Raw genomic sequence first — 25,269 nt, 5'->3', positions numbered from 1 at the left:
CGGCGACTTCTCCCGCCCGAGTTGCGGGGTTGAAGAGCTCCTGGAGCGGGGCCTTACAGCACCGCCCCGCGCGGCTTGGAATGGCCGCGGGACTCTGCGAGCGCACACCGGGGGCTCTAACACTAAGACCCGGTGTGCAACCTTGCACCACCCGGCGTGGCTTTAATGGCCGCGGGACAATCGCCATCGCCAGCCGGGGGCTTTGACTTTGACTCTGACATGGGGGGGGGGGGGGGGGAGAGTGCAGTGGAGAGATAAGTTTTTTTGGCCTTCCATCACGGAGATGTGAGGGATGTTTATGTAAATTATGTTGTGTCTGGGGTCTATTTGTTTGTAATGTATGGCTGCAGAAACGGCATTTCGTTTGGACCTCAAGGGGTCCAAACGACAATTAAATTAAATTGAATCTTGAATCTTGAATTTTGAATCTTGAATCCCCTTAGCCCTCAAAAATCTCTGATCTTCCAAAAGTTTGTTCACCTCCATTATCCAACGTCCACAACTGTCCGAGGTTGAGAGTTCTAGGGGTTCGCAGTTCTAGAGGTTTTTGTCAGTCTCCCTACCTGCAACCTCCGGCAACCACCTGCAACCTCCCGGAACCGCACGGAAACCTTGGGTGGGACGCAAAGTCTCCAGAGGTTTCCGTTCAGGTTTCCTAAGTGGGACAGGGGCATCAGTCATTAGCCAGAATACCAGGCTGAACACAGCAGCCCATCTTTGACGTAGTGCTGTGTAGGATCATGTACTCCCACCTGAACTGAACCCCTTTTCTCTTCCCCAATGTAGGCTGCACAGTGATGTAACTGGTACATCTGCTGCCTCACAGTGCCAGTTATCCAGGTTCGATCCTGACCTTTGGTGCTGTCTGTGTGGAGCTTGCATGTTCTGCGGGACTGGTCCGTGTTTTAATAGAAGCAACATTTGTGGAGCTCACAATTTAACCTGAGCCAGCCCCGCAACATTAGCGGATAGCCTGTTGGATATCACCTGCTTTCTTCCTTGCGAGATAATACTCTATGTTACATAACGGATGCAGGACTGATGGCTGTGCTGACAGCGCAGTGCAGTGTTAGAATGCAGCTGTCGGGGAAGGAAGCAGGGGGTGGCATCGGATTAGGTTGGACGGAGGAATAGAATTAAGCTAGATCCTGGTGGGAATTGAATACTGAAACTGGAGGAAATGGTGGAATACATAAACAGGGAAATCAGAGGAATCTGTTACAAAAGTGGTGGGTTCAAACTGGGCATCTTGGGGCCACCTCCCATCTGCCCAAACTGCTCAGCATTCCAGCTTCATCCTGGGATGTAATCCCAGCCAGCTCCCCCCATCTGCTAAAGAGACACATTCCCAAATCCCTCGTCGACCTTATACATTCCCTGGATCTGGCTATCGAGGGATTCACAGAGATGAAGCCGTCTGCACAACTGAGTAATAGAATCATAGAGCAATGTAGCATGGATAAAGATTCAGATTCAGATTCAGATTCAGATTTTTAATTGTCATTGTCAGTGTACAGTACAGAGACAACGAAATGCATTTAGCATCTCCCTGGAAGAGCGACATAGCACATGATTTGAATAAATAATAATAAGTGTCCGGGGGGGGGTGGTGATTGGCAGTCACCGAGGTACGTTGTTGAGTAGAGTGACAGCCGCCGGGAAGAAGCTGTTCCTCGACCTGCTGGTTCGGCAACGGAGAGACCTGTAGCGCCTCCCGGATGGTAGGAGGGTAAACAGTCCATGGTTGGGGTGAGAGCAGTCCTTGGCGATGCTGAGCGCCCTCCGCAGACAACGCTTGCTTTGGACAGACTCAATGGAGGGGAGCGAGGAACCGGTGATGCGTTGGGCAATGTTCACCACCCTCTGCAATGCCTTCCGGTCGGAGACAGAGCAGTTGCCATACCATACTGTGATGCAGTTGGTAAGGATGCTCTCGATGGTGCAGCGGTAGAAGTTCACCAGGATCTGAGGAGACAGATGGACCTTCTTCAGTCTCCTCAGGAAGAAGAGACGCTGATGAGCCTTCTTGATCAGAGTAGAGGTATTGTGGGTCCAAGAGAGGTCATCGGAGATGTTGACTCCCAGGAACCTGAAGCTAGAAACACGTTCCACCTCCCTTCGGCCCTTCGGCCCACCATGTTCGTGCCGGCTGTCGACACTAATCCAACATCAATACCATTATTGTTTAGGTTGAGGATTATTGTCACGTGTACTGTGGCACAGTGTAAAGCCCCTGTCCCACTTGGGAAACCTGAACGGAAACCCCTGGAGACTTTGCGCCCCACACAAGGTTTCCGTGCGGTTCCCGGAGGTTACCGGAGGTTGCAGGCAGTGGAAGCAGGTAGGGAGACTGACAAAAACCCCCGGGAACCGCACGGAAACCTTGGGCGGGGCACAAAGTCTCCAGAGGTTTCCTTTCAGGTTTCCTAAGTGGGACAGGGGCATAAGGCTTTTTTTGGCATGCTGTCCAAACCGATCAGATATCATATACATAAATCCAATCCAGTCAAACTCAAGTACAATAGATGGAGCAAAGGGAAAGATACAGTGTCCAGAATATAGTTCTCAGCATTGTAGCGCCTCATGTCCATAGAAAATGCCCAATGTCCACATTGGGGTAGAGGTGAATCGGCCAGTACCCTAGCTCAGTGGTTCCAAACCGTTTTTAGCTCATGCCCTCCTTGCGCTCTTTAATTTTTCTGTGGCCCCCCCTGACATTATTAACGAAAAAAGTTGCCCCCCTGCATTGAACCTGTGGGCCCATTAAATCCCCAAATTTATCTGTGGCCACCCTGAAGTTTGCCATATGGCCCCAGGTTGGGAATCACTGCCCTAGCTTACAGAAGGACTGATAACTGAGGGGAAGAAAGCTGTTCCTGAATCTGGTGGTGCGTGCTTTCAAGCTTCTGTACCTTCTGCTGGATGGGAGCAGAGAGAAGAAAGAATTACTCAGGTGCGACAAGCCTTTGATTATGATGGTTGCATTTCCAAGGCAGCGTGAAGTGAAGTGTTGATGGAGTCAGTGGAGGAATGTCTGACCGGTGTAATTGTCTGGGCTACAGCGACTACTGTCTGCAATTTCTTGTGGACTTAGGCAGAGCTGTACCCAAACCAAGCTCCGCTGCAACTCGACAGTGTTTAAGAAGGAACTGCAGATGCTGGAAAATCGAAGGTACACAAAAAAGCTGGAGAAACTCAGCGGGTGCAGCAGCATCTATGGAGCGAAGGAAATAGGCAACGTTTCGGGCCAAAACCCAGAAGGGTTTCGGCCCGAAACGTTACCTATTTCCTTCCTGAAGGGTTTCGGGACGAAACGTTGCCTATTTCCTTCGCTCCATAGATGCTGCTGCACCCGCTGAGTTTCTCCAGCTTTTTTCTGCTTTTTATGGTGCACCTGTTGAAGTTTGGGGACATGCCGAATTTCCACAGTCTCCTCTGGAAGTAGAGGCGTTGGTTGTCGCATCAATTCGGTCGGTCTACAACAGGTCGTTGGTAATATTAGCGCCAAGGAACATGAACCTCTCAACCATTTCCACTTCGGAACCATTGATGCTGAGTGGAGCACGTACTCCACCTGCTTCTTGAAGTCGATAATGAGCTCTTTCATCTTGCGGACATAGACGATGAGACCTGACACTATGTTAGCAAGTTCTCTATCTCCTTCCTCTACTCTGTCTCATCATTGTTCGTGATCTGGCCCACCACAGTGGTGCCATTTGCAAACTTCCCCCACTTTCTTAAGGGGTTGGACAGGCTAGATGCAGGAAGATTGTCCCCGATGTTGGGGAAGTCCAGGACAAGGGGTCACACAGTTTAAGGATAAGAGGGAAGTCTTTTAGGACCGAGATGAGAAAATATTTTTTTACACAGAGAGTGGTGAATCTGTGGAATTCTCTGTCACAGAAGGTAGTTGAGGCCACAGTTCATTGTCTATATTTAAGAGGGAGTTAGATGTGGCCCTTGTGGCTAAAGGGATCAGGGGGTATGGAGAGAAGGCAGGTATGGGATACTGAGTTGGATGATCAACCATGATCATATTGAATGGCGGTGCAGGCTCGAAGGGCCGAATGGCCTACTCCTGCACCTATTTTCTATGTTTCTATTCCCTTCAACTTACTTCCCCTTCACAGTCTACCACTCTCGGCAGTCACGGGAAGGAGTCGGCCCTAGTATATAAGAACCATTTATTCACGACGTTTGTGCCTCCACAACAGTTCAGTAAGATTTTTGCCGTACATAGATATAGATATAGATAGATATGCCATTTATTGTCACTATACATGTACAGTGAAAATGAAAGCTGCTCGTACTCAGTGCATACATACAATTTAGCACAAAAAACAAGAAACAGAAAAAACAAAAAACAGAAGGGAGAAGGGGGGGGGGGGGGAATAGGTGCACAATTTCTGCGGCGCTACATACATATATACATATATACAGATGGAAGTCCGTGTTGGGCAGTGAAGTCAGTGCATGTGTGAATTAGAATTAATAGTAGTTATAATTCTCGGAAAGCAACTATTCCTGAGTCTATTTGTCCTGGATTTGATGCACCTATAGCGCCTTCCAGAGGGCAGCAGGTCGAACAGTCCAAACGCAGGATGGGAGCTGTCTTTGATGATCTTCTTCACATCTTCACAATCATACTGAAGGACAAGTGAATGCATGGGAGGTGAGCCCTCAGCCCGCTCACCAGCACCAATTCTCTCTTCCATCCACCGCCTGCCTACCTATTTCTATAACCTCTTTCATATATAAAACCATCTGAGATCCCATTGTTCCGTGGATGCTAGCCTCCCGCTCCTTCCCAAAATTAATGGAGGTGAGAATATGGAATGAGCTGCCACAAGAAGTAGCTTGAACAGTTTGTTTTCACATCGGGGTGGGTTGCTGCAAGAATCGGCATTGAGCCCCAGTTGTTAGCCAATGACTTCAATGAGAGTTCAAGTATAGTATCTACTATAGCAAGTAGAATCTATAGCAGCCTGAAGAAGGGTCTCGACCAGAAACATCATCCATTCCTTTTCTCCAGAGGTGCTGTCTGACCCGCTGAGTTACTCCAGCTTATCTTTCTCTCTGTATCTGTGTCTATGTGATGGATGTTTATGTTAAATGTAATTATGTTGTGTCTGGGGTCTATTTGTGTGTAATGTATGGCTGCAGAAACGGCATTTCGTTTGGACCTCCAGGGGTCCAAATGACAATTAAATTGACTCTTGACTCTTGACTCTTGACTATCTATAGTACATCCAATGTTAGCATATTTTAGGCATATTATATCCTATTTTAGGTAACATTTGGGCTCAAATATGTTTCTATTTAAAAATCTGCCCATCAGGGAACCTCCTCACTTGAGGTCAATAGACAATAGACAATGGGTGCAGGAGTAGGCCATTTTGCCCTTCGAGCCAGCACCGCCATTCAATGTGATCACGGCTGATCATCCCCAATCAGTACCCCGTTCCTGCCTTCTCCCCGTATCCCCTGACTCCGCTATTTTTAAGAGCCCTATCTAGCTCTCTCTTGAAGGCATCCAGAGAACCGGCCTCCACCGCCCTCTGAGGCAGAGAATTCCACAGACTCACAACTCACTCTCTGTGAGAAAAAGTGTTTCCTCGTCTCCGTTCTAAATGGCTTACCCCTTATTCTTAAACTGTGGTCATATGTTGCCGGCTGTGATTTGTCTGGCCTCTCTTCTCTCCCAGTTTTTCCCCTGCTCCCCCTTGCAATCAGTCTGAAGAAGGACCGCTGAGTTACTCCAGCACTTTGCGTGTATCCATAGTATACCCAAGTACGTTGATGATACAAAACTGAATGGCAATGTGGGCAAAGCTGCCTTGGGATATGTGGCCCGTGGAACATAAATTAGAAATATATGGGATCATCCATTTCCGTAATGAAAAAGAGGCAAGGGTTTTTTTAAATGGTAAGAGAATTAAATAAGTGATCATTGAAAGGGAGTTCGGAGACGGTTCACCAGACTGATTCCTGGGATGTCAGGACTGTCTTATGAAGAAAGACTGGATAGACTTGGTTTATACTCTCTAGAATTTAGGAGATTGAGAGGGGATCTTATAGAAACTTACAAAATTCTTAAAGGGTTGGACAGGCTAGATGCAGGAAGATTGTTCCCGATGTTAGGGAAGTCCAGGACAAGGGGTCACAGCTTAAGGATAAGGGGGAAATCCTTTAAAACCGAGATGAGAAGAACTTTTTTCACACAGAGAGTGGCGAATCTCTGGAACTCTCTGCCACAGAGGGTAGTTGAGGCCAGTTCATTAGCTATATTTAAGAGGGAGTTAGATGTGGCCCTTGTGGCTAAGGGGATCAGGGGGTATGGAGAGACGGCAGGGATGGGATACTGAGTTGGATGATCAGCCATGATCATATTGAATGGCGGTGCAGGCTCGAAGGGCCGAATGGCCTACTCCTGCACCTATTTTCCCAGTTTCTATTCCCTTCAACTTTCTTCCCCTTCACATTCTACCACCCTCGGCAGTCACGGGAAGGAGTCGGCCCTAGTATATAAGAACCATTTATTCACGACGTTTGTGCCTCCACAACAGTTCAGTAAGATTGTTGCCATACATCTTCACATTCATACTGAAGGACAAGAGAATGCATGGGAGGTGAGCCCTCAGCCCGCTCACCAGTACCGATTCTCTCTTCCATGCACCGCCTGCCTACCTATTTCTATAACCTCTTTCATATATAAAACCATCTGAGATCCCATTGTTCCTTGAATTCTAGCCTCCCGCTCCTTCCCAAAATTAATAGAGGTGAGAATATGGAATGAGCTGCCACAAGTAGTTTGAACAGTTTGTTTTCACATCGGGGTGGGTTGCTGCAAGAATCGGCATTGAGCCCCAGTTGTTAGTCAATGACTTCAATGAGAGTTCAAGTATAGTATATACTATAGCAAGTAGAATCTATAGCAGACGGAAGAAGGGTCTCGACCAGAAACATCATCCATTCCTTTTCTCCAGAGGTGCTGTCTGACCCGCTGAGTTACTCCAGCTTATCTTTCTCTCTGTATCTGTGTCTATCTATAGTACATCCAATTTTAGCATATTTTAGGCATATTGTATCCTATTTTAGGTAACATTTGGGCTCAAATATGTTTCTATTTAAAAATCTGCCCATCAGGGAACCTCCGCACCTGAGGTCAATAGACAATAGACAATAGAAACATAGAAACATAGAAACATAGAAATTAGGTGCAGGAGTAGGCCATTCGGCCCTTCGAGCCAGCACCGCAATTCAACGTGATCAGGGCTGATCATCCCCAATCAGGACCCCGTTCCTGCCTTCTCCCCGTATCCCCTGACTCCGCTATTTTTAAGAGCCCTATCTAGCTCTCTCTTTAAAGCATCCAGAGAACCTGCCTCCACCGCCCTCTGAGGCAGAGAATTCCACAGACTCACAACTCACTCTCTGTGAGAAAAAGTGTTTCCTCGTCTCCGTTCTAAATGGCTTACCCCTTATTCTTAAACTGTGGTCATATGTTGCCGGCTGTGATTTGTCTGGCCTCTCTTCTCTCCCAGTTTTTCCCCCGCTCCCCCTTGCAATCAGTCTGAAGAAGGACCGCTGAGTTACTCCAGCACTTTGCGTGTATCCATAGTATACCCAAGTACGTTGATGATACAAAACTGAATGGCAATGTGGCCAAAGCTGCCTTGGGATATGTGGCCCGTGGAACATAATTTAGAAATATATGGGATCATCCATTTCCGTAATGAAAAAGAGGCAAGGGATTTTTTTTAAATGGTAAGAGAATCAAATAATTGATCATTGAAAGTTAACATATACATAGAGCAAGAATTAAGGAAGCAGCAGGAATGTTGGCCTTTACTGAAAGGAGGTTTGCATCCAGGAGTAGAGATGTATAGGAAGGAACTGCAGATGCTGGTTTAAACCGAAGTTAGACACAAAAAACTATAGTTACTCAGCGAGACAGGCAACATCTCCGGAGGGAAGGACCAGGTGCCGTTTCAGGTCGAGACCCTTCTTCAGATGTGTCTTCAGAGATGTCATGCCACATAAGGTCGTCAGATCTCACCATAACAGAGGTATTTCCATTGTTGCCCCTCCCCAACCTTCCTGCTGTCTGACACTTATTTCATTGTTTTTTTTTCCTCCTGCAGCTGAAACATTAACTGTTTCTCTTTCCACAGATGCTGACTGGCCTGCTGAGTGTTTTGAGCTTATATTCCAATCACACATATTTCTGGTGAGATCACATCTGAAATATCATACATAGGCTTGGTCACCTCACTTAAGTTTGATATACAGTAAACCCTCATTATAGTGCACCATGGGGAGGATTTGTATCTGTTATTGACAATTATCCACTATCACCGAATAAGGGATTTGCTTCAACCACCCAACTGTCACTCCGTGAAATTAGTTGTTTTCAAACATGAAGTTCTTTTTAACAGCTAAAAATGTATTTTTACTACTGCAACCTAAAAATACTAAAGGCTGTTTGATACATTATTTAATAGAGTTAACTGTCCATTCAAGCAAATGCCTTGTCAATTTCAATGCCTTGTCAATTTCAATGCCTTGTCAATGTCAATGCCTTGTCAATTTCAATGCCTTGTCAATTTCAATGCCTTGTCAATTTCAATGCCTTGTCAATTTCAATGCCTTGTCAATTTCAATGCCTTGTCAATTTCACTGTCTTGTCAATTTCAATGCCTTGTCAATTTCAACAGTCTCCACATTGTAGCTAGTAGCCTGTCTTCTTAAAGAGACAAAATGTGTAGGAAGGAACTGCAGATGCTGGTTTAAATTGAAGATAGACACAAAATGCTGGAGTAACTCAGACTGATCTGACATCAAGACTCTTCAATTGATCTGCTGCTCTCTGTGTTAGCCAGTCACCAATTCGTGCTGGTGGATTATACTTAACGTTGTTAATTATTTTTTATTACTATGATTCTCCTATTACTATGATGACATCCTGGCTTTTACAGTGTATTTGAAGTTCTGGTCGCTAATAGCTATTGGAAAAAGACTATTGGTCTGAGTAACAGCTACAGTACAATTACAGTAACGGTTCCTTAATCTTCCCTCTCCCCTGACATCAGTGTGAAGAAGGGTCTCGACCCAAACCGTCACGCATTCCTTCTCTCCAGAGATGCTGCCTGACCCGCTGAGTTACTCCAGCATTTTTTGTCTATCTTTGGTTTAAACCAGCATCTGCAGTTCCATCCTCCACACTACAGTTACTGCCTGCAGCACTATGGTGTTGTGTGCTAGCTCTGACAATGCAAGGACCGCAAAATTGACATTGCACCTGGCTGGATTTGAGGAATCTCCTGCCCCCTTAAATGTTGATTTTGATGCAGGCTTTTAAAGCGAGTACATCGGGTCCATGATCAATACTGTGCTGCATTGCAAATGCTACAAACAAGAGCAGTGCGGCAGGAACTGTCTGTGCTTCCCCTGGAGAGAGCGGCAGACCAGCCTGTCTTCAACTGCTCAGCATGCCCTACAGCTGCCACTTATTTTGATGTATCAGGTCACGCATGATAGTCCCAGGTTCCTCTTGCCCGCGACTATACTGGTATTTACTGAGTGCGGTGGTCTCCTACCAGCCTCTACCCTTCCTCCACATACACCATTCTTTAGCTACATGTTTACAGTGAACATGGTCCAGATATGTGCTTCAGTGCTTCAAAAACATCTTCTTCATGCAGAAGGGTCTCGACCTGAAACGTTGCCTATTTCCTTCCCTCCATAGATGCTGCCTCACCCGCTGAGTTTCTCCAGCATTTTTATCTACCTTTGATTTTTCTAGCATCTGCAGTTCTTTCTTAAACATTCTTCATAGATAGATAGATAGATTCAATTTTAATGTCATTGCACTTTTCAGTGCAACAAAATGGTTTAGCCTGTAGTCATAACATAGAATAAATAACTAACAAACACTCAACATAGTTTAAAGTCCCAAAGTCATTGTCTCTTCCGTACTTGCTCTCCCTCTGCGCTGAGGAAACCCAGGCCTCCGATGTTGTGACCCCACCGGGTGATGGTGAGCAAGTCCCGCGGCTGAATCCGAGCTCCGCTAACGGACCGGTTCAAACTCCGTGGCCCAGGGCTAAATGTAGTCCCAGATAGTAGTCATGCTAAATATTGTCCCAGATAGGAATTCTTGCTTGCTGCAGCACAACAGAATATGTAAACATAATACAGAACAGAAGATAAAAGTTCAGTGTGTCTATAGACCATAGACCATATATACACAATAAATAAACAGATATAGAAATGCTGCCAGACCTGTTGTGTTGGACCAGTACATGCATAGAAAAGGTTTTGGGGGGGGGGGGGGGGGGGGGGGGAGAGGGGGATATGGACCAAAAGCGGGCAAATGAGTCTTGGTCGACATAGAAACATAGAAACATAGAAATTAGGTGCAGGAGTAGGCCATTCGGCCCTTCGAGCCTGCACCGCCATTCAATATGATCATGGCTGATCATCCAACTCAGTATCCCGTACCTGCCTTCTCTCCATACCCTCTGATCCCCTTAGCCACAAGGGCCACATCTAACTCCCCCTTAAATATAGCCAATGAACTGGCCTCGACTACCCTCTGTGGCAGAGAGTTCCAGAGATTCACCACTCTCTGTGTGAAAAAAGTTCTTCTCATCTCGGTTTTAAAGGATTTCCCCCTTATCCTTAAGCAGTGACCCCTTGTCCTGGACTTCCCCAACATCGGGAGCAATGTATGAGTTGGGACGAAGGACCTTTTTCCATACTGCATGACTCTGTGAGAGTTGATAGGCGTATTAGAGGGAACATTTTAATGGGAAATGTGGTGAAATGGAATTGATTGGAATGCACTGACAGGCAGCATTCACTCGATGTCAAAAGAAAATGTGAAATATGAAGTTGCAATATTGTCTGTTGCATATTTTTAGTCACTTCCTCAATCATCGTACAGACATAAATCTCTCTCCGTTATTGACATCTGCAGACATGCTGTAAATACTGCACAGTATTCCCATTTCTATTGTTCACTCTCTGTCTCCACTCTATGTGTGTCTTGCGTTTAGACGATTGAGGGGGGATCTTATAGAAACTTACAAAATCCTTCAGGGGTTGGACGGGCTAGATACAGGAAGATTGTTCCCGATGTTGGGGAAGTCCAGAACAAGGGGTCACAGTTTTAGGATAAGGAGGAAGTCTTTTAGGACCGAGATGAGAATTTTTTTTTTTACACAAAAAGTGGCGAATCTGTGAAATTCTCTGCCACAGAAAGTAGTTGAGGCCACAGTTCATTGGCTATATTTAAGAGGGAGTTAGATGTGGCCCTTGTGGCTAAAGAGATCAGGGGGTATGGAGAGAATCAGGTACAGGATACTGAGTTGGATGATCAGCCATGATCATATTGAATGGCGGTGCAGGCTCGAAGGGCCGAATGGCCTACTCCTGCACCTATTTTCCATGTTTCTATGTTTCCAAGCACATCCGGTGCCATCGACCTGCCATTCTGTCATTGGCGGCCTACCATCTCTATTGGATTTTACCATCTTTAAACACTTACACTGTGCTCTGTCCTGTAACAACTGAAACATTGGGGCACCTTGACTGGGCTTTCTAAATGTGCAGCGAAGCCCTTTGCCTTTTCCACTCCCATGACTGTAACACTCCTGCTCTTTGGGTAGCAGTGGCGATGCACCAGTAGAGTTGTCGCCTTACAGCACTTGCAGCACCGGAGACCCAGGTTCGATCCCGACTACGGGTGCTGTCTGTACGGAGTTTGTACGTTCTCCCCCCTGACCGCGTGGGTTTTCTCCGAGATCATCGGTTTTTCTCACACACTCCAAAGACGTACAGGTCCTGACTCAAAACGTCATCTGTCCATGTGTAGAAAAGAACTACAGGTGCTGGTTTATATCGAAGATAGACACAATGTGCTGGAGTAACTCAGCTGATCAGGCAGCATCTCTGGAGAGAAAGGATGGGTGATGTTTCGGGTCGAGACCCTTCTTCAGACGATTCTTCTTCACCTATCCATGTTTCCCAGAGAAACTGCCTGACCCGCTGAGTTACTCCAGCACTTTGTGTCTTTTTTTTACTTGAAGATATATTTGTTCAGTGGTATTCTGGAAAGAGTATGCGTTCGAGGAACCTTGGGTGATTTCCCCTCCCATAGTCAGGGCTAGATCACCAATACTCAGGACAAACCTATAGACTTCCTTCCACTTAATTTAGAATAGAATAGAATAGAATAGTTTCTTTATTGTCATTGTAACATGAACCATGTACAACGAAATTTAAAAATGTCAGCCAGTCAGTGCACCATTCAAACATTTCTAAAACCTAACGATACATACAAGAAAAAATATTAAAAGATAAACAACTAAAATAAATATCACGAAAATAGCACGCATAAACACCCAACCCTTCATCCTTCTGTCGATTTCACAGTGTACCACAGTCCCTTAGTATGTATCGCCCCTGCGTTCCTTGGCGGCTACATTTCAGTAAGAGAGTGAAAATGCCTGACTTTACAAAGATATTTAACCCACAAGACCACCTATCATAAACATGTCTAAAATAAATGCTGTCGAAGGGACAGTCTAAGATGAAGCAATGGACTGGTTTAACCCAAGCCCCAGATGGTATGCGTGCAGGAGACTCTTATCCCAGTTGGAGTTGGAATTAAACCCAGGTTCCATAGACATCACAGCACCAGTTCTCCTGTTACCATCGATTTTTTCTTTGTTCAAGCAGTGAGTTAGCAAATGGCCTTTCATCTCTGGGTCTACATTTAGACCTCTCAGTTGCTTGCAGGCTGCGTTATGAAATGAGTTTGCACCTTGCCATTTCTGTGGGCAGCCGACAGCAGTGCAACTTTACCAATAGTGTGGTTAGCATCAATCTAGATACAGCGCGGAAACTGACCTTTCGGACCACCGAGTCCGCGCTGACCAGCGATCACCCTCTATTATAGCACTGTCCTACACACTAGCTACAATTTACAATTTTTACCGAAGCCAATTCACCCACAAACCTGTGCGTCTTTGGAGTGTGGGAGGAAACTGGAGCTCCAGGAGAAAACCCACGCAGTCTTCGGCAGAACGGACAAACTCCGTAAAGACAGCACCCGTAATTGGGATCGAACCCGGCTCACTGGCGCTGTGAGGAGGCAACTCTACCACTGCGCCACCAGGCCGCCCACATCATCCTTTACAGAGACTGCAGGATGGTTAATGAATACTCAGTATTGTGTGGATGCGGGAATCACTGACTCTGTCTGCCAACCTAGACTGTGTATGTGGCTGTTCACAGCCTTTACTGTCTTATTTAATTCTGGAATGAGCTTGCGGCTCCAAATCCCCACTACCACCAAAGCCATCTGCTTCTTCATCTGCGGCAGGAGAGTCGTTGCACAAATCCTCACCCGTGCCTCTTTAACCTCTATAGGACTATCTATCTATCTATGTCGTTCACTCCAACTCGGGGTTGAGTGGTGCCATCTGCTTCATAGAAACATAGAAACATAGAAAATAGGTGCAGGAGTAAGCCATTCGGCCCTTCGAGCCTGCACCGCCATTCAATATGATCATGGCTGATCATCCAACTCAGTATCCCATCCCTGCCTTCTCTCCATACCCCCTGATCCCTTTAGCCACAAGGGCCACATCTAACTCCCTCTTAAATATAGCCAATGAACTGTGGCCTCAACTACCTTCTGTGGCAGAGAATTCCACAGATTCACCACTCTCTGTGTGAAATATATTTTTCTCATCTCGGTCCTAAAAGATTTCCCCCTTATCCTTAAACTGGGACCCCTTGTTCTGGACTTCCCCAACATCGGGAACAATCTTCCTGCATCTAGCCTGTCCAACCCCTTAAGAATTTTGTAAGTTTCTATAAGATCCCCCCTCAATCTTCTGAATTCTAGCGAGTACAAGCCGAGTCTATCCAGTCTTTCTTCATATGAAAGTCCTGACATCCCAGGAATCAGTCTGGTGTCCTGCCACTCTCTTCCGTCCCCAGCGAGCGTGCTAGCTCTGACCAGAGAGTTGATGTAGTATAATCAGGGGCTGGAGCCATGGTGCTGTGTTGGCCATTCATCATGATGCAGTTTTACTCATAAGTGAGCTATGCGGATGAGCAGTCCACTCCAAGCAAGAAAGAAAGAATGCAACAGAAACATTTCAACATGAAACATCCACCACAGTGGGACCAGCACTTCCCACTGTGATGGAAGGCACAAAAGTCCAGTCAATCTTCCTTCTGTTCACCATGAACCCTCCGCAGTCACCACTACAGACGGCCCCATGTACAGGCCCTCTCACCGGGATGATCGAGACTCTGACGTCAGGACGGATCGGAACACTCCGTGGCTTGGAATTCCCGAATCGGCCGTTTCCTACCGGAGACCGTGGCTTCATGATGCCAATTCCACGGGCCCAATGGTCGGAGCACTTCTTCGGGCATGTTAAAGTCCGCGCCACACCGCGCCCGCGGCTAGAAGCATCGCAGACCCAGCTCCACGGTGTTAAAGTCGGCAAGCGTCAACACTAGTGATCCTCGGCAAAGGATCGCAGCTCTCCGCAACGTTAAAGTCCACGCTGCGCCTGCTGCAGAAGCTCTGGGCTCTGGGCCGGGCTCCGGTTGGAAAGACCGCACCAATCCAGTTGTTATACCACGAGGAAGGCAAAAAAATGCAACACGGAGAAAAGTCGCATCTCCGTCGAGATAGATAGATAGATAGAATTTTATTTGCCACACAACCAGGGTCGGTGGTAATTGGGTTGTCAGCAGCGGTACAATAATAAAGAACACACAACCAAACTAAAAATGTAACACAAACATCCACCACAGCATTCATCACTGTGGTAGAAGGCACAGAGCTTGGCCAGACCTCCTCCATTTTCCCCCGTGGTCGGGACCTCCACCTCCGCAGCCGTTGCTGCGGGCGTCCAGATGGTAAGGGACAAGGTCAAAGTCAAGGTAAGTCCAGGATCGGCTCTTCCCCACCGGAGACCGCGGCTTCAGGTTGGTGTAGGCCGCAGGCCGGCGGTCGAAGATTTAAGGTTCCCGCCGCGCCGCAGCAAGAAGCACCGTAGACCGCAGGGCCGGTGGTCGAAGCTCCCCTCCAGGGGTGATGGCAAGTCCATGCCGGTCCCGCGGTAAAAGTTGGCCGCAGGCCGGCAGTGATGGCTTCTCCTTCCCCTGGGTCCCCCACGAGGGATCCCGGGCTGTAGACGCCGCGCCAGCTGGAGCTGTGCAGACCGCGCGCGACTTCAGGCTGCCGGCAGCCCCGGGCCAGTGTAACGGAGCGCTCCCCTCCAGCGAGCCCCAGCGAGGGCTCACCCGCTCCACAACGAGAGTCCACGCTGCACCCGCCGCTGAAGCCCCGGGCGCGTCTCCGGGAAAGGCCGCGCCGATCCTTGCTGTTAGGCCACGGGGGAGGCAACGTGGAAAAAGTCACCTCTCCGTGGAGGAGGCGACTGAAGCGGTTTCCCCTTTACCCCCCCACACCACCACCCACACAAAACACACCGAGAAACATTAAAAAACATACTTTAAAACATACTAAAAAAATTAAAAAAGTTGAGAAAACTGCCTCTGCAGCGCCCCCTACTCCTTGTGACTGGAAATGGTTTCCCCTATTCCCCCCCCCCCCCCCCCACATAAAACATACCGAGAGACATTAGAACATATATTTAGACATACTAAAAATAACAAAAATCTGAAAGAAACGCAGGAGGTGCTGGTGAGGCGGCCACGCGGATGCCATCTTGGTAGGCCTATTGGACAATTGCAATGCATTGACACGGTGGCGTTGGGGTCAAGGAAAGAGCGTTCATGTCTCGCCCTGTTTGCACCAATCATTCCACCACCACCACGCACAAGAAGCACAAGAAGGGCGAGACAGACACCATTGTATGCAGATGCCGAGAGGTGTGTTCAACTCTGGCTGAACAACATAGAAACATAGACAATAGGTGCAGGAGTAGGCCATTCGGCCCTTCGAGCCTTCACCGCCATTCAATATGATCATGGCTGATCATCCAACTCAGTATCCTGTACCTGCCTTCTCTCCATACCCCCTGATCCCCTTAGCCACAAGGGCCACATCTAACTCCCTCTTAAATATAGCAAAACAACTTCTAATCTTGTGTGTGGACTCGACAGGAGGAAGAGTGGCGTTGGGTGGAGTTGCTGCCTCACAGCGCCAGAGATCCGGGGTCAATCCTGACTACGGGTCCGGTCTGTACGGAGTTTATACCGTCTCCCCGTGGCCTGTGTGAGCTCTCTCCGGGATTTCCGGTTTCCTCCCACACTCCAAAGACATACAGGTCTGTAGGCTAATTGGCTTGGTGTAATTGTAAATTGTCCTTAGTGTGTGTAGGATAGTGTTAGTATGCGGGGATCGCTGGTCAATGCAGTCTCAATAGACAATAAACAATAGGTGCAGGAGTAGGCCATTTGGCCCTTCGAGCCAGCACCGCCATTCAAGGTGATCATGGCTGATCATCCCCAATCAGTACCCCGTTCCTGCCTTCTCCCCATATCCCTTGACTCCGCTATTTTTAAGAGCTATTTTTAAGCTATTTTTAAGAGCCCTATCTAGCTCTCTTTTGAACGCATCCAGAGAACCGGCCTCCACCGCCCTCTGAGGCAGAGAATTCCACAGACTCACCACTCTCTGTGAGAAAAAGTGTTTCCTCGTCTCCCTTCTAAACGGCTTACTCCTTAAGTGGACTAGGTTGACCGAAGGGTGTGTTTCCATGCTATATCTCTAAACTAAACTAAACTTGAGATTTGAAGAAAGGTCTCAACTCACGTTCTCCTATTATCCTGCCTGGTCCGTTAAGTTATTCCAGCACTTTGTTTTTGTTTTGTAAGCAAGCATCTGCAGTTCCTTACATCTGCAATTTGCTGTTGCTCAGTAGGTCACTTATAGAGCTTGAATGATTGTTAGTGAATGGAAAACAGCATGTGGGAAATGTTTTTATGGCATTGCTGGTGTAGTTTATTGTTAGAGAGAGCTTGAGTTAGTCATGTTACATCTGACCTGTGAATGCCTAATGCTGACACCAGATGTGTCAACGGTACAGTGTTTCATCCCCATTGCTGGCATCTATCTGAGCCTAATGAGCACAAGATTTCACTGTGTAATGAGACGAGGTTTCGTTGTTCATTAAAGAAGAGATATTAGTTCTGGGGATGAAACGTTCTCCCATTTTTATGGTCCTATTAGTGTTAACAGAGCCCTTTCCCCACTGCTGTGGAGGATGGGTGAACTTCAGTGCCAAATGCCTCATGAATCTCACAGACAAGGTCTTATACTGCTTCAATACCCATGCCTGAATCTGAAGAAGGGTTTCGGACCGAAACGTTGCCTATTTCCTTCGCTCCATAGATGCTGCTGCACCCGCTGAGTTTCCCCAGCAATTTTGTCTACCTTCAATTTTCCAGCATCTGCAGTTCCTTCTTGAACACAATACCCATGCCTGTTTGATTTGGACATTAAGAAACAAGATTGAAGCTTAATATAAGAACCCACTCTCCAAGGTTTACTCGGAAATCCCACTGCTGTATTCCAGCACAGTACACTTCAAACAAAGTGAGGTGCGACATTTGTCTGGGTCTAATACGTTGCACAGGTTTTTTTCATTACACTGTATTTTTTAGTTTGGTTTAGAGATACAGCGTGGAAACAGGAAACCGATTCCGTGCCGGCAATGGATCACCCATGCACTAGTTCCATCTTATCCCATTTCCTCGCCTACTTCATACACCTTAGGGGCAATTTACAGAAGCGAATTAACCTACAAACTTGCACGTCTTTGGAATGTGGGAGGAAACCGGAGCATCCGGATAAAACCCATGCGGTCACAGGGAGAACGTATAGACAATAGGTGCAGGAGTAGGCCATTCGACCCTGCGAGCCAGCACTGCCATTCAATGTGATCATCCCCAATCAGTACCCCATTCCTGCCTTCTCCCCATATCCCCTGACTGCTATATTTAAGAGCCCTATCTAGCTCTCTCTTGAAAGTATCCAGAGAAACGGCCTCCACCTCTCTAAGGCAGAGAATTCCACAGACTCACAACTCTCTGTGAGAAAAAGTGTTTCCTCGTCTCTGATCTAAATGGCTTACCCCTTATTCTTAAACTGTGTGGCCCCTGGTTCTGGACTCCCCCAACATCGGGAACATGTTTCCTGCCTCTAGCGTGTCCAAATCCTTAATAATCTTATATGTTTCAATAAGATACCCTCTCATCCTTCTAAAGTCCAGAGTATACAAGCCTAGCCGCTCCATTCTCTCAGCATATGACAGTCCCGCCATCCCTGGAATTAACCTTGTAAACCTACGCTGCACTCCCTCAATAGCAAGAATGTCCTTCCTCAAATTAGGGGCCCAAAACTGCACACAATACTCCAGGCATGGTCTCTATACAGACAGCACCCGCAGTCAGGATTGATCCAGGGGTCTCTGACACTGTGAGGCAGCAACTCTACCTCTGCGCCACGGCCCTATTATAGTGTGATTACATAGAAACATAGAAATTAGGTGCAGGAGTAGGCCATTCGGCCCTTCGAGCCTGCACCGCCATTCAATATGATCATGGCTCATCATCCAACTCAGTATCCCGTACCTGCCTTCTCTCCATACCCCCTGATCCCCTTAGCCACAAGGGCCACTTCTAACTCCCTCTTAAATATAGCCAATGAACTGGCCTCGACTACCCTCTGTGGCAGAGAGTTACAGAGATTCACCACTCTCTGTGTGAAAAAAGTTCTTCTCATCTCGGTTTTAAAGGATTTCCCCCTTATCCTTAAGCTGTGACCCCTTGTCCTGGACTTCCCCAACATCGGTAGCAATCTTCCTGCATCTAGCCTGTCCAATCCTTTAAGAATTTTGTAAGTTTCTATAAGATCCCCTCTCAATCTCCTAAATTCTAGAGAGTATAAACCAAGTCTATCCAGTCTTCCTTCATAAGACAGTCCTGACATCCCAGGAATCAGTCTGGTGAACCTTCTCTGCACTCCCTCTATGGCAATAATGTCCTTCCTCAGATTTGGAGACCAAAATTGTACGCAATGTTTAGGTATAATTTGTGTGTTGTCTGAGTGTGGGTGCTACAAGTGCTGTTGCAAGCAAGATTTTCATTGTACCTCTACCGCACTGTACTTGGGTATGTGACAATTAACTCGACTCGGCCATCAACCATTAAACTTAAGCCGGAACTGTCTCTAAGTTATTAACTGTAGTGGGCCCTCCCAGCTCATGATCAAAATGACTGAAAAACAGCTTCTCTCAATATCTGTCTCTTGCTCAAATATCTTGCATAGTGCAAAGCAGATTTCTTACAGAAGAAGAGTTTCGGCCCGAAACGTTACCTATTCCTTCGCTCCATAGATGCTGCTGCACCCGCTGAGTTTCTCCAGCATTTTTGTCTACCTTCGATTTTCCAGCATCTGCAGTTCCTTCTTAAACAAACTTCCTACATTGCCCGTTCTCTATAGTCAGGCAGCCTCTGTAAACATTGTAGCAAATTGGTCACGTACTCTATGGCTTTTATAGTTTAATTTAGATATGCATCATGGAAACAAGCCCTTTGGCCCACCCTCCGGCCATCGATCACCCTTTCACACTATCCTCTATATCCACTCCCTACACAGTAAGGGAAACATTTACAGAGTCCAATGAACATAACAAACCTTCGGACGCAGGAGGAAACTGGTCTGGAAGAAACCCGTGGTCAAAAGGAGAACGTTCAAACTCCACACAGACAGCACCCAAGGTTTAGTTTAGAAATACATCGCGGAAACAGGCCCTTTGGCTCACCGAGTCCCCGCCGACCAGCGATCCCCGTACACTTTTAAGAAACAGTTGGACAGGTGCATGTATAGGACAAGTCTAGAGGGATATGGACCAAGCGCAGGCTGGTGGGACTAGTGTAGCTGGGACATGTTGGCCGGTGTGGGCAAGTTGGGCCAAAGGGCCTCTTTCCACACTGCATCACTCTATGACTAGCACTGTCCAACGCTCTAGGGAAGCCAATTAACCTACACACCTGTAGGTCTTTGGAGTGTGGGAGGAAACAGAAGATCTCGGAGAAAACCCATGTCCAACACCGGGAACATGTTTCCTGCCTCTAGCATGTCCAAACTCTTAACAATTTTATATGTTTCAATGAGATCCCCTCTCATCCTTCTAAACTCCAGAGTCTACAAGCCCAGCCGCTCCATTCTCTCAGCATGACAGTCCCGCCATCCCGGGAATTAACCTTGTAAACCTACGCTGCACTCCCTCAATAGCAAGAATGTCCTTCCTCAAATTAGGGGACCAAAACTGCACACAATACTCCAGGTGTGGTCTCACTAGGGCCCTGTACAACTGCAGAAGGACCTCTGAGGGAGCGCTGTATGTGTGTATTTATGTATGTATTGTTAGATCTATGTACCACTGTATGTAGCATGTTAGTACCTGCACTAATGTAAAGCACTTTGGCCAACGAGAGTTGTTTTTAAATGTGCTATAGAAATAAAATTGACTTGACTTGACTTAGGAATGGCACTGAACAGGTTAAAACGCGCTGGTATTAGACAGGTGTGAAAAGGGAAAGGAAAATCTATCAGCAATTCAGAAAATGTGAGATTGCTTCAGTGCACCACCGAGCATATTTCATTCATAAAATGTAATGCAGGTGTGAAACTGTGTCAATCTAATTTGTTACAGGTAGTCAGCACTGTGTATGTGTGTGACACCTGTGTCTGAAATTGTTCCTGAATGCTCAATGTTCATTCTGACAAAAGGTTAACAGATAGCAGACTGCTGTTGTCTGCAGGTGAACTCCAGTATGTAAACTCAATTGAAAAGCTTTGGAAAGGAAAAGACATGTTGATGGCGTACTTTAAATGACCTCCGCTTTATTGCCAGTGGGGTGCTTTCAAATAAGTCGTTGCTGCGGTAGTGCGGAAAATGCAGAAACCAGCGTGTTCCCGCAAACAAACGGGGAATAACATGATGTGCAGGAAGGAACTGCAGATGCAGGTTTACACCGAAGATAGACACAAAACGCTAGAGTAACTCAGCGGGGCAGGCAGCATCTTTGGAGAGAAGGGATAATTGAGACCCGTTTTGGGTCGAGACCCTTCAGAGACAGGAAAGAGGGAAACTAGAGATATGAAAGGTTTGCAGATGCTGGAAAATCGAAGGTAGACAAAAATGCTGGAGAAACTCAGCGGGTGGCTGGCAGCATCTATGGAGCGAAGGAAATAGGCAACGTTTCGGGTCGAGACCCCTCTTCAGATTATTTCCTTCGTTCCAGAGATGCTGCCTCACCCGCTGAGTTTCTCCAGCATTTCTGTCTACAATTAGAGCTGATCTTTTCCTGAAGAATGCCAGAATGGTGTTTGGCATTTTAGTTTGACTAGCTGCTGCCTTCTCTGCTGCTCCCGAGTGTGATATAACCGGGGAAGGCACAATAGACAGTAGGTGCAGGAGTAGGCCATTCGGCCCTTCGAGCCATTCAATGTGATCATGGCTGATCATCCCTAATCAGTACCCCGTTCCTGCCTTCTCCCCACATCCCCTGACTCCCCGGGCTATTTTTAAGAGCCCTATCTAGGCTAACTCTCTCTTGAAAGCATCCAGAGAACCTGCCTCCACCTGAGGCAGAGAATTCCACAGACATATCATTCCACATAGAGTCTGTATATTTCATAGAAACATAGAAATTAGGTGCAGGAGTAGGCCATTCGGCCCTTCGAGCCTGCACCGCCATTCAATATGATCATGGCTGATCATCCAACTCAGTATCCTGTACCTGCCTTCTCTCCATACCCCCTGATCCTCTTGGCCACAAGGGCCACATAGAATAGAATAGAATAACCTTTACAGGAAATTACAGTGCCACAACAGCTTCAAGACAGACATAACACCACACATTTCAACAGATATCTTCAATACATAATAAGTTAAATTTTTTGTGCATTATAAAACCTTATAGCAGCTGGTATACAAGACTTCCTATGTCTCTCCGTTTTGCACATCTAACTCCCTCTTAAGTATAGCTAATTTCATGGATCTCCTTGGTGGCGTGTTGTCTGACGGCTGGTTAAAGGGCCAGGCATGAATCCACCCACCCACCCTTTTTATTGTTGCTGACCTCGTCAAGTCCCCTGGCCAGTGTCCCCATGAAGCGAGGGGGCTGCCTCACACCCTCCCACACTGGCCCGTGTGACCAAACCGGGGGGAGGAGTTGGTGATGTCAGGGAAGAGGAGTTTCCACACAAATGTCAGCCCCCAGTCTCCATCGAACCAGCGGTGTGGAGGAATAACACAGCAGATTGCATCTGCAGCTGGCGAGGGAGCCGACCAGTGAGTACACAACCGTCTTATACTGACAACAGCGCGCTGGGCAGTGCGGCAGTCTGCACCGCCACTGCTCCCCCCTTTATTCCGGATACACACCCCCGGTTTATAGCTTGTGGTTGCAAAATAGCAACTCGTCCAGTTTGAACGGGCGAGTTTGCTGTCACCTGTGTGTTGCAATGTCTCGGATGCTCCAGTCGCTTGACCTGGTTCGCGTCGTTTGAGAAGTTAGTGTAATGATTTGATATTTGTACCACAGTACAAATCTCTGCTCGCAGTCTTTCGAGTGCAGCCTCCATCCATCCCCGTTCGGATGCTCCCCCCCCCCCCCCCCCCCCCCCCCCCCCCCCCCCCCCCCTTCCTCCTTGCGGGTTCTGCCGACGCAGGAACCTGTCCCACACAAACTGCAGCAGCGCGCAAAAAAAAAAAAGCTTCTGCAGGGTTTTTTTCTCAGACGTAGTGGGGGTGGTGGTGGTGCAGTGCGCTGGTGAGATGGGCCTGTACATGGGTTGTATTCTGCGCTGCCACTCAGAATCGGGATGGGAGGGGAGAGGGGGAGAGGGAGGGGGATGAATTACAAAAGACTACAATGCGGTGAAACAGCAGGCATCCATCCCCTCTGCTCTTTTCATTTGCAGTCCCCTAGTTAAAGCCTTTGCCATGCCTCAGTGTATACGAGCCAGGGACTGAGAAATCAATGCTGCATTTTCAGCCCCCAAACCTATTAACACGTCAAATTTTCCTTGGCTAACAGCGGGTTTCAGCTCAGGGATGTCAGCACAGCACCCATTTCTTGGGGTCTGAGCTGAACTCAGCCTTGCACTGGACTGGAGGCAATGCTGGTACCCGTAGGCCATCGCCTATGGTTTATTCCTGTCCCTGTCCCCTTCCCCTCTCCAAACTGAAAGGAACCGTTAACTCACTCAAAGGTGCAGCAGCATCTATGGAGTGAAGGAAATAGACAACGTTTCGGGCAGAAACCCGTAAGGGTTTCGTCCCGAAACGTTGCCTATTTCCTTCGCTCCATAGATGCTGCTGCACCCGCTGAGTTTCTCCAGCATTTTTGTCTACCTTCGATTTTCCAGCATCTGCATTTCCTTCTTAAACTTACTCAAGGTCACTGCTTTCCCTTCAGCACCGAGAAGCAATTTATAACTGTATCCTCCTTCGCCATCCCCTGCAAAAGGCTGCAAAGTCGATGCGTGGTTTGTAAACAGGGGGGTGTCAATCTGCACAGGGTAGGATTCCACAAGCAACTAAGTGATAAAGGCCAGTCCGTGCCTCCCTGAGATGTTGGTTGATGAATATTGACCAGGCCACTGCAGTAAAAGTGAACATGCTGAAAGCACAGGCTGTTTCTGTGGAGATCTTTGCTTTTTAATGTACCAACAAGATATTTTCAAAAGCATTTGAGAATCAGAGAGGGGGGGGGGGGATGAAGCAAGAGACATGATTGTTTCTTTGTCTGATGCACTGGATATGGACTGGAACTGCAAAATTAATCTGTGAATTGAAATAAATGTCTGAAGCAGGGTCTCGACCTGTTTTTCTCATCTCGGTCCTAAAAGATTTCCCCCTTATCCTTAAACTGTGACCCCTTGTTCTGGAATGCCGTGAGCCATGATCATATTGAATGGCGGTGCAGGCTCGAAGGGCCGAATGGCCTACTCCTGCACCTGTTTTCTATGTTTCTATGTTTCTATGAAATGTCACCTACTCCTTTTCTCTATAGAAGCTGTCTGCCTGGGTTGCTCCAGCATTTTGTGTCTATCTTCAGTTTAAAGTTCCTTCCTACCACCACAAAAATTCATCCAGTTTGGTTTAGAAACATAGAAACATAGAAAATAGGTGCAGGAGTAGGCCATTCGGCCCTTCGAGCCTGCACCACCATTCAATATGATCATGGCTCACGGCATTCCAGAACAAGTGGTCACAGTTTAAGGATAAGGGGGAAATCTTTTAGGACTGAGATGAGGAAAACATTTTCTACACAGAGAGTGGTGAATCTGTGGAATTCTCTGCCACAGAAGGTAGTTGAGGCCACAGTTCATTGGCTATATTTAAGAGGGAGTTAGATGTGGCCCTTGTGACTCTTTTTCACACAGAGAGTGGTGAATCTCTGGAACTCTCTGCCACAGAGGGTAGTTGAGGCCACAGTTCATTGGCTATATTTAAGAGGGAGTTAGATGTGGCCCTTGTGGCTAAGGGGATCAGGGGGTATGGAGAGATGGCAGGTACGGGATACTGAGTTGGATGATCAGCCATGATCATATTGAATGGCGGTGCAGGCTCGAAGGGCCGAATGGCCTACTCCTGCACCTAATTTCTATGTTTCTATGTTTCTATGTGGCTAAAGGGATCAGGGGGTATGGAGAGAAGGCAGGTACAGGATACTGAGTTGGATGATCAGCCATGATCATATTGAATGGCAGTGCAGGCTCGAAGGACCGAATGGCCTACTCCTGCACCTATTTTCTATGTTTCTATGGCTGATCATTAATGTCATTTGGAAAAACAACAGCAGCATCTCTGCCAGTGTAGCACTCACTCCGTCAGTACCGCACTGGAACAGTTGTAACCAAACCACTGGAGTTGACCTCCAACCCACCACTAACTGGGCACTGAACATGCTCTGAATTAAGCCAGGACTCATGTTTACTATCTCGATGTTGCCCAGCGCTATACAAGAATATCCTTAAGCAGACGCTCCCCAGACTCAAGGGGGAAACTCATAGACAATAGACGCAGGAGGAGGCCATTCGGCCCCTCGAGCCAGCACCGCCATTCAATGTGATCATGGCTGATCATCCCCAATCAGTACCCCGTTCCTGCCTTCTCCCCATATCCCCTGACTCCGCTATTTTTAAGAGCCCTATCCAGCTCTCTTGAAAGCATCCAGAGAACCTGCTTC

The 25,269-nt window shown here is 47.3% G+C and overlaps 1 protein-coding gene across 2 annotated transcripts in view; it reads left to right on the top strand.

Annotated features, from left to right (window-relative positions):
• LOC129714199 (synaptosomal-associated protein 25) overlaps nt 1-25,269 on the top strand; it is a 113,530-nt gene that overhangs the window by 25,232 nt on the left and 63,029 nt on the right. The window contains exon 1 of one of the 2 annotated variants that reach the window (XM_055663720.1): nt 22,240-22,364. The exons of the other annotated variant lie outside the window; for it this stretch is intronic. The gene's annotated coding sequence lies outside the window, so the exon portion shown is untranslated. Of the gene's footprint in view, nt 1-22,239; nt 22,365-25,269 lie in introns of those variants that run through there. 2 annotated transcript variants of the gene reach the window in all.

Source organism: Leucoraja erinacea, chromosome 38 (genome assembly GCF_028641065.1).
Source record: "Leucoraja erinacea ecotype New England chromosome 38, Leri_hhj_1, whole genome shotgun sequence".
Lineage (NCBI taxonomy): Eukaryota > Metazoa > Chordata > Chondrichthyes > Rajiformes > Rajidae > Leucoraja > Leucoraja erinaceus.
Note: the sequence above shows the minus strand (reverse complement) of the source record. Positions and strands in the feature narration are given on the sequence as shown.